The 16,379-nt window shown below is 40.0% G+C and overlaps 1 protein-coding gene across 2 annotated transcripts in view; it reads left to right on the forward strand.

Annotated features, from left to right (window-relative positions):
- The window catches only part of LOC150096472 (ephrin type-A receptor 4-A-like), a 709,579-nt gene that overhangs the window by 448,978 nt on the left and 244,222 nt on the right, over window positions 1–16,379 (forward strand). The gene's annotated exons all lie outside the window — the stretch shown is intronic.

A 16,379-nucleotide genomic window follows, 5' to 3' on the forward strand; every position in this document is an offset into this window, starting at 1 on the left:
AGAGAGTGTTAGAGAGGATTTCGGATGGACTGGAAAGTGTACAAGATTGGTGGAAACATAATTCAAAAGTAATCCTGAGCTGTGCAATCGAGGTGCTTGGTGAGACATCTGGAAAGATTAGAGAGCAGAAGGAGGGTTGGTGGTGGAATAATGATGTACAAGTGGCAGTGACAGCTAAGAAGGCAAAGCAGAAGTGGGATGAGTCGAGAGTGGAAGAGGACAGAGAGGTGTACAAAGAGAGAAAGCAAGAAGCCAAGAGAGTTGTGGCACAGGCGAAGGCCATGGCATATCAAGATCTGTATGATCAATTAGAAACAAAGGAAGGACAGAGAAAAATTTACCAACTAGCGAAATGTAGAAATAAAGCAGCTAAGGACATCTTACATGTGAGGCAAATCAAAGATGCTGAAGGCAGAGTATTATGGAGGGATGTGGACATAAGAAACAGATGGAAAATATACTTTGAGGGACTTTTGAATGAGGAAAATGCAAGGACTCACAGAGGAGATGGGCAGCCTTCTGAGGGGATGGTGCAGAACATCAGTAGAATGGAAGTGACGGAGGCCATGAAGAGCATGAGGAATGGAAAAGCGGTGGGCCCCGACAGAATTCCAGTGGAGGCATGGAAGGCACTGGGGGAAGAGGGAATTGACCTGCTGTGGGACCTGTTCATGAAAGTTTGCCAACAGGAAAATATACCCGAGGAATGGAGGGAGAGTACTCTTGTTCCCATCTACAAGGGTAAAGGGGATGCACAAGACTGTAAAAATTACAGAGGAATAAAGTTAATGTCCCACACAATGAAGATCCTAGAAAGGGTTCTTGATAGTAGATTGAGGGAGGAGGTGGAGATTACAAAGGAACAATTTGGCTTCATGCCTGGTAGATCAACAACAGATGCTATCTTTGGGTTACGACAGATGATGGAAAAATTTCAAGAGAAACAAAGGGAGCTACATCTGGTATTTATTGATCTGGAGAAAGCATACGATAGAGTGCCAAGGCAAGAAGTCTGGAGGTGTCTGAGGGAGAAGAAGGTGCTGGAGAAATATGTCAGGTTGGTGCGGGAAATGTACAGAAATGTGAAGACAAGTGTTCGGACCTGTTTGGGACAGAAAGAAAGTTTTCAAGTAACAGTTGGCTTGCATCAAGGGTCAGCATTAAGTCTGTTTCTGTTTATTAGAGGAGGTGAGAGAAGATGCACCTTGGACAATGTTGTATGCAGATGACATCTTGTTGTGTGTAGATTGAAGAGAAGAAGCGGAAACTAAACTGGAAAGATGGAGAAAAGTACTGGAAGAGAGAGGTATGAGACTCAGCAGAAGTAAGACAGAGTATATGTGTTGCGCAGTGGGCGGTGGCCTGGAGACAGATCTGGAGCTGGAAGGAAATGTCATCAGGAAGGTGAGAGACATTAGATACTTAGGTTCAACAGTGGAAGAAGATGGATTAGCTGAGAAGGAAGTGGGATGCAGGATACAAGGGGGTTGGAGGAACTGGAGGGAGATGGCTGGAGTGTTATGCGATAAGAGGGTGCCGATCAATCTGAAAGGCAAAATTTATAGGACAGTAGTGAGGCCAGCTATGACATATGCTATAGAAACTGTGGCCCTGAGGAAAAATAACATCAGCAGGATGGAAGTAGTAGAGATGAGAATGCTTAGGTGGATGTGCGGTGTGACCAGAAAGGATCATCTGAGAAATGACTATGTCAGGGGAACAGTGAAAGTTACGAACTTAGGAGCGAAAATACAGGAGGCAAGGTTGAGATGGTTTGATCATGTGATGAGGAGGGAGGACGAATATGTGGGAAGAAGGGTCATGCAGATGGATGTGCAAGGAAGGCGGAAGCGTGGGCGGCCAAAGAAGAGATGGAGGGAGCTGGTAGAAGAGGACTTGAAGATGGAGAACTTGGATGTGGTGACAGCCCAAGACAGGAAGGTGTGGAGGAGACTCATAACAAACAGTGACCCCACTTAAGTGGGAGAAGCCGTAGAAGAAGAAGAAGGAAGCTGTATGGTTCCTCCAAATTCCCTTCCAAAAAATCCAAAGCAGAAAAACAAAAACAAAAAAAAATTTCTGTTTCCTTTGAATCATACTGAAGAGTAGAAAAGGCCTGAAGAAATTATTATTATTATTATTATTATTATTATTATGTGACACCTCCAGGGAGTCCAAAGACTCATCGAGGGAGAGTGTGCCAACAGCATCGAACGAATAACCCCTTCCAACTACTGACCATGCTTAAACTTGCTTAACGTTTGTGCCATTAGTAGCTGAGGCTTTACCAATCGACCAAACTTTGCTGGCTTGAAAACAGCTTTGCTTAAATGTCACTCAACTGCTGATGGACAAGTAACATCCATCACGAGATGGTCAAACATCTGTTGCCATTGGCCATGGATCGACTGCCATACCTTTTTTAACAGAATGTTCTGTGAGAACCAGATAACTGGGAAAAGGCTGTTATTATTGCCTTTCCTAAGTAGAGGAAGAATTCAAAATCTCCAATAAACTACCATCTCATTCAATTGCTCTGATTAGCTGTTTGTGAAGATTCTGGAAAAACATTACTAACTGTCATATTTCATGGTTTTTGGCGTGAAGCAATAATTTTTTTAAAGAACATAATATGATATTCAAAAATACTAGGCTGAAAGCACCCATTAGGGATGCCTTCCAAAAATGTGAGCACTGAGTATTGGTGAAATTGAGTGGAGTATTATTATACTGAGTATTGGTTTTCTTTGTTTGGAGATTGGAAATATTGAAATATATAGTGGAAGCAATAAATTTACAAGAAATCCAACAAGCAATATAGCAAAGTAAATCAGGAAAAATCCCCTGGAGAAGATGGAACAAATATAGAATGTATTAAATATGCAGGCATCCTGTTTGTCAAATAACTTTTAAAATTATTTAACATCTTTCAGAATGAAAAGTCCCAGAAAGTTGGAATAAGGCAATTATCAACCCAATATATAAAAAAGCAATAAGAGCAACTGTGAAAACTACAGAGGAATAAGTCTTCTAAAAACTGGTTATAAGTTATATTAATATTAACGAATATTAACTTCAAAATTTAAATCATGTGTAGATGATAAACTTTGTGAAGAACAAACTAGCTTCTAAAAAGGATGTTTGTTATTCACCAAGCTTTTACATTAAAAATCTTAATGGAAAAGCATTGTGTATTCAACATGGAAACACACATAGCATTTGTAGAATACCAGACAGCCTTTGACAGAGTCTTAGAGAACAAACTGTGGACCATATTCAAGAATCTAAACATTCCAAATCAGCTGCTTGCAGCAATAACTAACAAGTATCAAAACATGTTAGATAAAATGTTACAGAATGGAAATCAATAAACAGAGGAGTTTGTTGAGGATGATGATGCCCAATGCCACCACTCTTATTTAATATCTTAATTAGTATATAGATGAAATAGTAATTTTCTTTCAAATGGAAGAAAAATATAAAACCAGCATGTAAACTGGATCAAGGAGCTATATTTAACACCCTTTTGTTTGCAGATGAACAGATAATCATTGCAAGAATGAAGATGAACTCCAGAGATCAATATACTGCTTAAACATCGTGAGAAAGGTGGATGCTCCAAGCGGAGGGGAGAGCATGTGTAGGCAGGAAAGGAATGGGATGAACCAGGGATCAAGAAGAAACAGTTGGAATTGAAAAGGGTTCTAAAATGAAGAAGCAGAAAGGGAAATGGCCCCAGTCTAGCATGGAGAGATCACATCGAATGAGTGGTATCAGTGGAACTAGCTGTAGATCCAGAAATGAGCTGTTGTGTTTGTATATTAATGCTTGAAGTATAAGAAACAAGGTAGATGAAATGGTTGCACTAATTGCGTCTGTTCACCCCAAGATTGTCGGAATAAGTGAGACATGGTTGGAAGAGGATGACATCCTGACAGGAATAGAGATGGAAGGGTATGATGTGTTTCATGAGGATAGAAGGGATAAAAAGGGAGGGTGAATGCTATTGATGATAGAGAAAGAGTTATGTCCATACAAACTAGAGATGCAAGACGGAAATGGCGCCAGTGGTTTTGAGGCAGTATGGTGTGAGATAGAGGTGAATGGAATCAAATACTTGGTGGAATGTTATTATAGACCAGGTAATGTGGATGGTGGTGATAGTGAAATGTATAGTCAAATTAGCCAAGCAAATAAGAAAAGGGTGATCATTATGGGTGATTTTAATTATGGCAATATAGAGTGGAATGATGAGATAGCAACTGGAAGTAAAGACAATGAGTTTCTTGAGTTTTTGAGGGATAACTACCTCAGACAGTACGTAACAGAGGGCACACGAGGATTAAAGGTCTTGGATTTGGTCATCTCATCAGAGGATGTAATTATAAATGAGGTGTCAAATCATCCACCAATTGTTGAGAGTGACCATGAGGTGATTACCTGGGTGGATGCCAGCAGTTCCACATACACATAATGGAGAGATATCAACGAGTAGTTTATTCAGGAGTAGAGTCCAAAAGACGGCCTGTGACTAGTGGTGTGCTGCAGGGTTCTGTTCTTGGACCACTGCTGTTTAATCTGTACATTAACGATATAGGGAAGGATCTAAGTGGAACAATTCATTTGTTCGCTGATGATGCAAAGTTGGGTAGGGCAATAGTGAATGCAGAAGATGTCAAAGTCTTGCAGAATGACTTAGATAGATTGGAGTTCTGGGCTAAGGAGAATGGATGTCAATTTAATGTGACAAAATGTAAGGTTATCATTTTGGGGTGAAAAGATTAGCAGCAGTATACCACATTGGTGGAACTGTACTCCAGGAGATTGATGAGGCCAGGGACTTGGGAGTGTTGGTGGATAAGGAGATGAAGTTTAGGGGGCACACTGCAAAAGTAGCTAAATCAGCTCATCATCTCACTTGGTTGTTGAAAAATACCTTGACGAGCAGAGACAAGCAAATTATTGTACCTCTGTACCGAGCCTTGATAAGACCTCATCTCGATTACTGTGCCCAGATTTGGTCACCTCGGTTCCTTCTAGATGGGGAGGAGGTGGAGAGGATCCAGAGGCGAGTGACTAAGATGATAACAGCTCTATGGAATGAACCATTTGAGAACAGGTTGAAGATTGGTGGATTGCAGAAACTAGTTGATAGGCGGAGGAGGGGAGATATGATTGAGACATTCAAATTGCTAAAGGGATTCTATAGGATTAATTCAGAGGATAATTTTGAGATCAGGACTGGTGGTGGGAGAACTAGGGGACACCTATGGAAGCTGGGCAAGAGTGTGGTTAGCAGGGGTGTTAGGGCTGGGTACTTTACTTTTAGAGAGGTAAATGAGTGGAATAAGCTGCCAGAGTCTGTTGTGGGTGCTATGACGGTGAACGAGTTCAAGTCAAGGTATGATAGATACTGGGAGAATGTAATCGCATAGTTGTGTGGACATGATGTTTAGGGCCTCCCTCGATGAGTCTAAGGACTCCTGGAGTCGCGCGAAATAATAATAATAATACCCCTGTGAGAAAAGGGTATATGTGGAACTACAAGGGAAGTGATTATGAAGAGCTCAGGAGACAGCTTGCGGGTGTAGCATGGAATGAAGAGTTAGCTGGAAAAGAGATGAATTCAGCTTGGGGGATTTTCAAAAACTATCTAGTAGATGCAATGTCTAAATGTATTCCAAGTGTAAGAAGGTTAAATAAGGTAGATGTGAGATGGATGAATAAAGAGATTAAGCATACGATACAGAGAAAAAGGGCATTGTGAGGCAGCATAAGAGAAGTGGAAATAACCAATTTCATGAGGTCTACAAAGACCAAGGAGGGTGACTTGGTTTGTGTGAGTAGCTAAAGAGAGGTATGAACAGCAGTTAGCTAATGAAGCCAAAAAGAATCCTAAGGAGTTCTTTCGATATGTAGCCAGCAAAAGAAAGAATGATTATGGAAGGATGACATTGATTGCAGAAAAATGGTATAAAGACAGCTGTTGCAGAATGTGTGGTGGAGATACTTAATGAGCAGTTCATAAAGATCTTTCAATCTTGTGAATGTGACTTCATGGAGAGATTGAGAGCAGTTGATGATGAGGTGGAGAGACTGACTGTAAGTGAACAAGAGGTGTTTGGGGAGTTGAGTAAACTAGATTTAAATAAGGCTGTGGGGGGTTGATGATTGATATAAACCTAAAGTTTTGGGGACATATTGCAAAGGTGGTGAAGGTAACACAGAGGATTGCTGCTATTATGAGAAGGACACTGACCTGCAGAGATAAGAGGGTTATCATTTCGTTGTATAAGTCTCTGATCAGACCACACTTGGACTATTGTTCTCAGATTTGGTCCCCAGGATTTGAAGGGAATAAATTAACTGTGGAAAGGATACAAAGACGGATGACAAAGATGGTTTCAGGACTGTACAAGGATAGTTATGAGGATCGGCTGAGAGAATGTGGACTGCAGAGTTTGGTGGATAGAAGAAGGAGAGGTGATATGATTGAGACTTTTAAACTGTTGAGAGGTGGTTACAGGGTTGACACTGGGAAGTTCTTTCGCTTGGTTGAACAGCGGGAAGGAATGATGACAAGAGGCCATTCCTGGAAGTTACGAAAGGAAACTGTGAGCAAGAGGGTAAGGAGTGGTTTCTTTGTCTGGAGGGTGGTTGAGCCGTGGAATGCATTGCCTGATGGAGTGGTGGGAGCGAGAACGGTCAGTGAGTTTAAAGAGTGGTATGATAGACTTTGTGTTTCTCAGGGGGAACCTCCCCTCAATGAGTCTTGACAGACTTATGTCTTAGAAAGGACCTCCCTCGATGAGTCTTTTGACTCCTTGCAGGCCTGAATAATAATAATAATAATAATATCACCGCGTATTCTGAAGGAATTTGGCAGAGAGTTGAAACCTGCCTTGATATATTTTTTTAATAGGAGTCTTGCACTTGGTCAAGTTCCTAAGGAGTGGAAGGAGGGCAAGATTGTGCCACTTCATAAAGGAGATGATCGAACTCAAGCATCAAACTATAGGCCTATCTGTGTGTCAGATGTTGTGGTTAAGTTGTTGGAGAAGCTTGTGAGAACTAGAATCTAGAGTTGGGTTGACAACAATGGTATTATCTTTGATGGACAGAATGGATTTGCTAAAGGGAGGTCATGTTTTAGTAATATACTTACTTATTACAATAAAGTGACTGCTTCCTTGGACAGAGGAGAAGGATACACAGTAATACAGTTGGATTTCGCAAAAGCTTTTGATAGAGTACCTCATGATAAGTTGACGGTCCAACTAGAGCAGATGGGGTTGGATATTAGATTAGTGCATTGGATTGGAAACTGGCTGTCTGATAGGTATCAACAAGTTATGTATGGGGATGCGATATTCAGGAAAAGGAAAGTCACTAGTGGAGTGCCTCAGGGGTCTATTTTAGGGCCATTACTGTTTAACTTGTATATTAATGATATTGGCGAAGATTTGGATGGAAATATTCAGTTGTTTGCAGATGATGCAAAGTTGGGACGAACCATGAAGAGTAGTGAATATTATTATTATTATTATTATTAAACAAGACCTCATGGAGTCAAAGACTCATCTAGGAGGTCCTTTTATCTCACACACATCTCATCATACCGGGTCTTAAACACATTCAAACTCCTTGCAGACACCACACTCTCAGGCAAGGCATTCCAATCATTCACAACTCTGCACGAAAAAAACCTGCCTCTCACTCCCCTACTCACACCCTCTTTATACAGTTTCCAGGGATGACCTCTGGTTCTCCCATGATCTCCCACTATTCGCTGTAGAACTTCTCCACCATTGATCCTATAGCAACCCCTTACCAACTTGTAGGTCTCTATCATATCTCCCCTCTTCCTTCTCTCCACTAGTCTCTGCAAATTACATCTTTTCAATCTTTCCTCATACTTGACATTCCAGAGGTCAGAAACTACCTTAGTCAGTCGCCTTTGGACCATTTCCAACATCTCTTCATCCTTCTGAAAACCAGGTGACCAAATCTGGGCACAATAGTCCATGTGTGGCCTAATCAAAGCCTTATACAATGGAACAAGAATCTCCCTACTTCTACATGTCAGTGTCCTCCTCATCATTCCCAGAAGTCTTTGTGTTGTCTTCACAATTTTGGCGATGAAACCCTTATTTTTAGATCCTTATCCACTATCACTCCCAGATCTCTTATTTCCTCTACTTCCAACAATATATTCTCACCAAGCATAAATTCTGCATCCCCTCTTTGTTTTCCAAATTTTAAAACCTTACATTTTGCAACATTGAACTCACATCCCCATTTGCTTGCCCAATCACTCAATTTATTCAAGTCTTCTTGCAAGGCCACAACATCTTCACTACTCTTTATGGTTCGTCCCAACTTTGCATCATCTGCAAACAACTGAATATCTCCATCCAAATCTTCGCCAATATCATTAATATACAAGTTAAATAGTAATGGCCCTAAAACAGATCCTTGATGCACTCCACTAGTGACTTTCCTTTTCCTGGATATTGCACCCCCATACACAACTTGTTGATACCTATCAGATAGCCAGTCTCCAATCCAATGCACTAATCTAATATCCAACCCCATCTGCCCTAGTTTGACTGTCAACTTATCATGAGGTACTCTATCAAAAGCTTTTGCGAAATCCAAGTATATTACTGTGTATCCTTCTCCTCTGTCCAAGGAAGCAGTCACTTTATTGTAATAAGTAAGTAGATTACTAAAACACGACCTCCCTTTAGCAAATCCATGCTGTCCATCAAAGATTATACCATTGTTGTCAACCCAACTCTGGATCCTAGTTCTCACAAGCTTCTCCAACAACTTAACCACAAAACCTGACACACAGATAGGCCTATAGTTTGATGCTTGAGTTCGATCACCTCCTTTATGAAGTGGCACAATCTTGCCCTCCTTCCACTCTTTAGGGACTTGACCAAGTGCAAGACTCGTATTAAAAAAATATGTCAAGGCAGGTGTGAACTCTCTGGCACATTCCTTCAGAATACGCGGTGATATATTATCAAGTCCCACAGCCTTATTTACATCTAATTTACTCAACTCCCCAAACACCTCTTGCTCACTTACAGTCAGTCTCTCCTCCCCATCATCAACTGCTCTTAATCTCTCCATGAAGTCACATTCACAAGATTGAAAGATCTTTATGAACTGCTCATTAAGTATCTCCACCACACATTCTGCAACAGCTGTGTTTATACCATTTCCTCCAATCAATGTCATCCTTCCATAATCATTCTTTCTTTTGCTGGCTACATATCGAAAGAACTCCCTAGGATTCTTTTTAGCTTCATTAGCTAACTGCTCTTCATACCTCTCTTTAGCTACTCTCACCAACCAAGTCACTCTCCTTGCCTGGTCTTTTTAGAACTCATGAAATTGGTTACTTCCACTTCTCTTATGCTGCCTCCACAATGCCCTTTTTCTCTGTATTGCATTCTTAATCTCTTTATTCATCCATCTCACACCTAACTTATTTAACCTTCTCACCCGTGGTATACATTTAGACATTGCATCCACTAAATATTTTTTGAAAATCCCCCAAGCTGCATTGATCTCTTTTCCAGCTAACTCCTCATTCCATGCTACACCTGCAATCTGTCTCCTGAGCTCTTCATAATCACCCCCCTTGTAGTTCCACATATACCCTTTTTTCACAGGGGGTCCTTGCACGGCTGGCAACCACCCAAGTAATCACCTCATGGTCACTTTCACCAATTGGTGGATGATTTGATACCTCATTGATAATTACATCCTCCGATGAGATGACCAAATCCAAGACCCTTAATCCTCTTGTGCCCTCTGTTACATACTGTCTGAGGTAGTTATCCCTCAAAAACTCAAGAAACTCATTTTCTTTACTTCCAGTTGCTATCTCTTCATTCCAGTCTATATTGCCATAATTAAAATCACCCATAATGATCACCCTTTTCTTATTTGCTTGGCTTATTTGACCATACATTTCACTATCACCACCATCCACATTACCAGGTCTATAACAACATCCCACCAAGTATTTGATTCTATTCACCTCTATCTAACACCATACTGCCTCAAAACCACTGGCCCCATTTCCCCCTTGCATCTCTACCTTGTATGGACATAACTCTTTCTCTATCATCAATAGCACTCCCCCTCCCTTTTTACCCCTTCTATCCTCACGAAACACATCATACCTTTCCATCTCTATTCCTGTCAGGATGTCATCCTCATCTAACCATGTCTCACTTATCCCGACAATCTCTGGGTGCACAGACGCAATTAGTGCAACCATTTCATCCGCCTTGTTTCTTATACTTCTAGCATTGGTATACAAACACAACAACTCATTTCTGGATCTACAGCTAGTTCCACTGATACCACTCACTCGATGTGATCTCTCCATGCTGGACTGAGGCCATTTCCCTTTCTTCTTCTTCATTTTAGACCCCTTTGCAATATGTTGTGGTCTTGCAAGAAGACTTCAATAAATTGAGTGATTGGACACGGAAATGGGGAAGTGAGTTCAGTGTTGCAAAATGTACGGTTTTAAAATTTGGAAAACAAAGATGGGATGCAGAATTTATGCATGGTGAGCATATATTGTTGGAGGTAGAGGAAATAAGAGATCTGGGGGTGATAGTGGATAAGGATCTAAAATTTAGGGGATACATCGCCAAAATTGTGAAGACAACACAAAGGCTTCTGGATTTTCAGAAGGATGAAGATATGTTGGAAGGGTCCAAAGGCAAATGACTAAGGTAGTTTCTGACCTCTGGAATGTTGAGTATGAGGGAAAAATTGAGAAGATGTAATTTGCAGAGTCTTGTGGAGAGGAGGAAGAGGGAGATATGATAGAGACCTACAAGTTGGTAAGGGGTTGTTATAAGATCAATGGTGGAGAAGTTCTACAGAGAATAGTGGGAGATCCCGGGAGAACCAGAGGGCCCTGGAAACTGTATAAAGAGGGTGTGAGTAGGGGAGTGAGAGGCAAGTTTTTTTCATGCAGAGTTGTGAATGATTGGAATGCCTTGCCTGAGAGTGTGGTGTGTGCAAGGAGTTTGAGTGTGTTTAAGCCACGGTATGATGAGATGTGTGTGATAAAAGGAACTCCCAGATGAGTCTTTGACTCCATGAGGTCTTGGGGTAATAATAATAAGAATAATTAATAAAGAATTTGGAATGAAAATATCAAAATTCAGTTCTGGCAAAACCTGTGAAGGTTTTGCCAGAACTGAAAGACAGAAGTGAAAAAAAAAAAAAAATAGAAGCTGGAGAAATGAAATTCCCATAAAGGACAGCAGGCTATACCTTCTTGGACAATAAAAGCAGCACAGAAATACCTAAAGAACTTAAAATAGACTGAGTACCACACAAAGTATATGATTACCGAAAGAAGCAGATTCAACATATTGAAAGAATGAACAGTTCTATGGTGGTGGTTTTTCCCTTCAGTTGTTTCTGACCCAGGGTGACTTTGTTGCCACAAAGTGTTCCTGGTAGTTTATCATTGCTTTTTCCAAATCTTTCCCCCCCCCCATTTTATCCAGGCTCAGGACCTACATATGGTTGGGACGTATACATGACTATAATCCATATATGTTCACGGGACTGGTTTGCCTGTTCTTTGGGATGAAAAACCAAGTTTCTGGGTGAAAAAACTCCCTACCTCCATATGAGACTGGATAACTCACCTTTCCTCACATCACTGACGGAAATCAAACCCAGGTCTTTCCAACCAAAGGGTTTCGTCTATACTGACTAAACTACGGAGGCTCTTGTTCAGTTCTATACTACTCACAAAGATACTGTGATACCACACACACACACACTGAAGAACAACCTAAAAGTCAGGGACAGGCAAAGCAAAGATGGAATGAAACTGGAACAGGCCACTGGTCTCAGAGGGTATCTCACTCTTTTTATCGAACTCAATCTTCCAAGTCCGAGTGGAAACAAATGTCTCTGTCAACTGAATATCCAAAAAAACAGAATCTCATAAGGCTCAGTTTTACGTTCCACACTTTTTGCATTCAGGAGTCAATTAGATAACTGAACAGCTTTGTCCAACTGTGAGTAATGTCCTTCATGTGGATGATATTACGATTTTCTGTCATTCATGTAATATGAGGGTCATAAGACGATAGCTCTGCAGCAAGCCATTGAACATCTTTCAAAATGGGTGCTTTCAAATGGGTTTCAGATTTCACAATAGAAGACAGTTTGTGTACATTTTTATGACTCAGACTAGGACAAACTTTAGTCCCAGTTTAACCAGAAATCAAATTCTTGGGGCTCATATCTGACAAGAAACGTTTCTTTCCATAAATATGCCAGTTACAAGATAAGTGCCATAAAGCAATGAACATTCTTCACATTCTATCTTCTGCAACCTGGACTCCATTTGTATTGTGCACTGATTCAATTGAAATGGGTACCAAGTGCTTCTGTCTATTCACCATCAAACCCTGAGAAGAGAAACTGGTGCATTTCAAATGTTATCAATCCCTAGTCTATATTAAGGCAAATGAACCACTTTTATCACTATTTTCTGCCTATGACAGAAGAAGCTGTATGACACTCATCAGATTGCTGTGACCCTTTGGTTTGCAAATAAAAGCTCTCTTACAAGTGCTAGATATTGTGATAGACAACATAGTACACATGCCACTGAATACACTACTGCCTTTGTTTTTGCAGTCTATCCAAATTTTTGATCCATACTGCTGTTTTCCAGCAGCTCTTTCAAGCTGATACAAACCAATACTCTGATTTTGTGCCAGCTTACACTGATAGTTCAAAATCAGTGGCTGTGGTTGGATCTTCTGCTGTCTTCCCAGACAGCATAATATCGGCCACTAGGTGGCAAGTGTAATTCATCAGTTGTCATATGGACTGCAGCAAGATAAGTTAATTTTATATTTATTTTGTGATGATATTACGTATTTTTAGATCGAGTGTTGCTGTGTGATGTTTGTGATTGGAATGCAGTATTCGTTTCTTGTTTAGTGTTTTGGAACAAAATAGCAGTGAAAGGGAGATCATTGTGTAAGTCAGTGCAAAAGAAAAAAGTGAATGATGTAGATTTTTTGAGAATGATGCAGTGCCATGAGTGTAATATGTGTGGGGCAGATGTTGCTGATGTTTATATGAAGAAGTTGAATAAGTAAAATGTGAATGATAAGTGAAATGTGAATGAAAAAGTGAATGATGCTGAAAAACAGAGTACAAGTAATGGCAAGATGATGAGCAGGGCTAATGCAATAAAAGCATTTGCGACTGATAGCAAAATAGTACGAGAGGATAATAGAGAAAAAAGATGCAAGATTTGAAAGCCGAGTTACTGAAGATTAGGAGAGAAATGAAGTGAAACGAGAACCGTGTGTATGTATATATATATATATATATATATATATATTGGGATGTAAAGAATTCTGAAATGAATTATGTCCAAATGAAAAGAGGTAATGAAAGACTCACAAGTGGCATACGTGGATTCTATTATTAGAAGTACATAAGAATGAGAAGATGCACAAGATTTGTTTTTTGTGATGTACATGAGCAGAGTGATTGATGCATTGGATATGAGAAGTAAGCAGATTTGTTAGTTGGTAGTAAAAACAAATTACTTGACTGCAAACAAGGAGAATGTAAAACTGGATATCAGAAGGTTGTTAAGAATAGAAGATAACAGTGTGATAGGAAAGGTAGTCAGTGTGTTGCACAGATAGAAGAGTCATGAGATGAGGCAGAGAGCAAGGATTATGAATGGTATATTAGTGGAAATATTTGAAGAGAAATGAGTGCAATTTGTGAATGAATGGGATGAGTTTGATATCAAATGGAATTGTATAACTGTAATGGACTGCATTTGAACGGTTTTTGTGTGAGTAATTTGGAGAGACTACTTCTGTTAGAGAGAGAGAGAGTAATGAGTGCAGAGAATGGATCTGAGCAAGTAAGAAGCAATGTGGAAGAGCAGAAGAGTAAAGAATGAAGGATTGAAGTGGTGCTAATGAATGAAGATGTTGGTAGCATGAGTGTAGACAATGAGAGAATAAGTATGCAAGAAAAACGGGGAGAGGACTTCGATGGACACAACGTGAGATTTGGGAACACAACATGAGAAAGGTCAATACTCAAAAAGAAAGTGCAAGTAGGCTAGAAAGGAATATGTTGGCCTGGGATGTAGGGGAAACCAGTTTGGTTTGAAGAGGGTACTGGGATGGGTAACGAGAGAGTGGAATGGCTCAAGGAAGACATGAAGAAGTCATATCTAACTAGTGGTATCAGCACAACCTTTTATAGATCCAGAAACGAAGTGTTATGTTTATATGTGAATGCTAGAAGTATCAGAAACAAGGAAAATGAAATTGTTGCATTGATTGAGTTCATTTATTTACTCAAAAATTGTTGGAATAAGTTAGATGTGGTTGGATGAGAATAATGTCCTGACAGGAATAGAGATGGAAAGGTATGATATATTTTGTGAAGACAGAAATGGTAAAAACAGAGGTAGTGCTGTTAATGATAGAAAAGGAGTTGTGTCCATGCAAGATAGAGATGCAAGGGGAAAATAGTAGCAGTGGTTTAGAGGCAATATGGTGTGAGATAGAGGTGAGTAGAATGAATACTTAGTCAGATATTGCTAAGGAAGGTAGTGACCATGAAATGTATAAGCAAATAAGGGTGATTTTAATTATGGCAATATAGATTGGAATTATGAGATAGAGACAATGAGTGAACAAGTATATGGGGAATTGAGCAAACTTGAATTATTAAGGCTGTGGGATTTGATTGTCACTACGTGTTTTGAGGGAATGTGCCAGGAAGCCTGAGATGCTGACATCTGCTTTGGCATACTTGTTTAATATAAGTCTTACATTGGGTCAAGTTCCAGAGCAGTGGCAGGAAGGCAAGATTGTACTGCTTCATGAGGGATGTGACAGACCTTGAGCTTCAAATTATAGACCAGATGGTGTGTCAGGTAGAGAAAGTTTTCTCTCATCCTGAGATTTTTATTTAATAAGATTTAAGCACCTTGTGGCAACTTGTATAGGTAAATATAAGTTCTGCATTACTTCAACTTTGGTATCACAACCTCAAGGTCTGGCTCCCACTGATGAGACCTCAACAAGGGTCAAAACCGGTCTGAGTAGTGACCCTTCCCATAATACATAGCATTATACATATCCATAAGGATATGTGCTTTGTATTATGGGATACTTAGGCAAGTGATCAGAGCTTATGCCACCTTTACCAAGAGTTGCCACAGACCTGAAAATACTTCAGGTGCAAACTTAGCTTATTTGATTGTTTGCTTACTTGTGAAAAAAAAAAGGATTAAAACCAAGTTTATAAAATTTCTTGGTATCTTTAATGTACAGGCTACAGATACTGCAGATAGAAGTTTACACCATCTGCCTGTCCCATGTGCTGACTATAGAAAGATCATCAGACACACCATTTTATCTGAGTACAATCATCATGGAATAGAGAGACAAATAATAATTTCTATTAGAAGTTTATTTTTCACTTGGTTAGACTATAATAAATTTAGTTTAATCCTTTATCCAAGTGTAAGCAAACAAAGTTTGCGCCTGAAAATATCTTCAGGACTGAGGTATGGTAGTGCAACACTAGGCAACTCTGAGCAAAGGTGGACCAAGCTCTCATCACTCCTTGTCTCATTATCTCCCATAATGCAAAGCACGTCTCCTTGCAGACATGTATACTGCTATGCATTAAGGGAAGGGCCACTACCCAGACCAGTTTCAACCTTTATTGAGGTGTAGTCTAACCAAGTGAAAAATAAACTTCCAACATCTTTATTGAATTTATTGAATTTAGAGTAATTATCGAATTACTCTAAATCTAGAGTAATTCAATAATAAGGTGATACACCTGTTGGCAACTCCTATAGGTAAATATGACCTCTCCACGTTTGGGTCTGCCTCCCACTGACGAGACCTCAATAAAGGTTGAAACCGGTCTGGGTAGTGGCCCTTCCCTTAATGCATAGCAGTTACATGTCCGCAAGGAGATGTGCTCTGCATTATGGGAGATACTGAGACAAGGAGTGATGACAGCTTGGTCCACCTTTGCTCGGAGTTGCCTGGTGTTACACTACCTTACCTCAGTCCTAAAGATATTTTCAGGTGCAAACTTTGTTTGCTTACACTTGGATAAAGGATTAAACTAAATTTATTGTAGTCTAACCAAGTGAAAAAATAAACTTCCAACATCTTTCTCTAAATCCAATAATAAGGTGGTACACCTGTTGGCAACTCCTATAGGTAAATATGACCTCTCCTATTGCTTCTGCCTTAGTATCTCTATGTTTGGGTCTGCCTCCCACTGACGAGACCTCAATA

This window comes from Typopeltis vanoorti, chromosome 18 (assembly GCF_054136105.1).
Source record: "Typopeltis vanoorti isolate ZY-2024b chromosome 18, IOZ_Tvanoo_1.0, whole genome shotgun sequence".
NCBI lineage: Eukaryota > Metazoa > Arthropoda > Arachnida > Uropygi > Thelyphonidae > Typopeltis > Typopeltis vanoorti.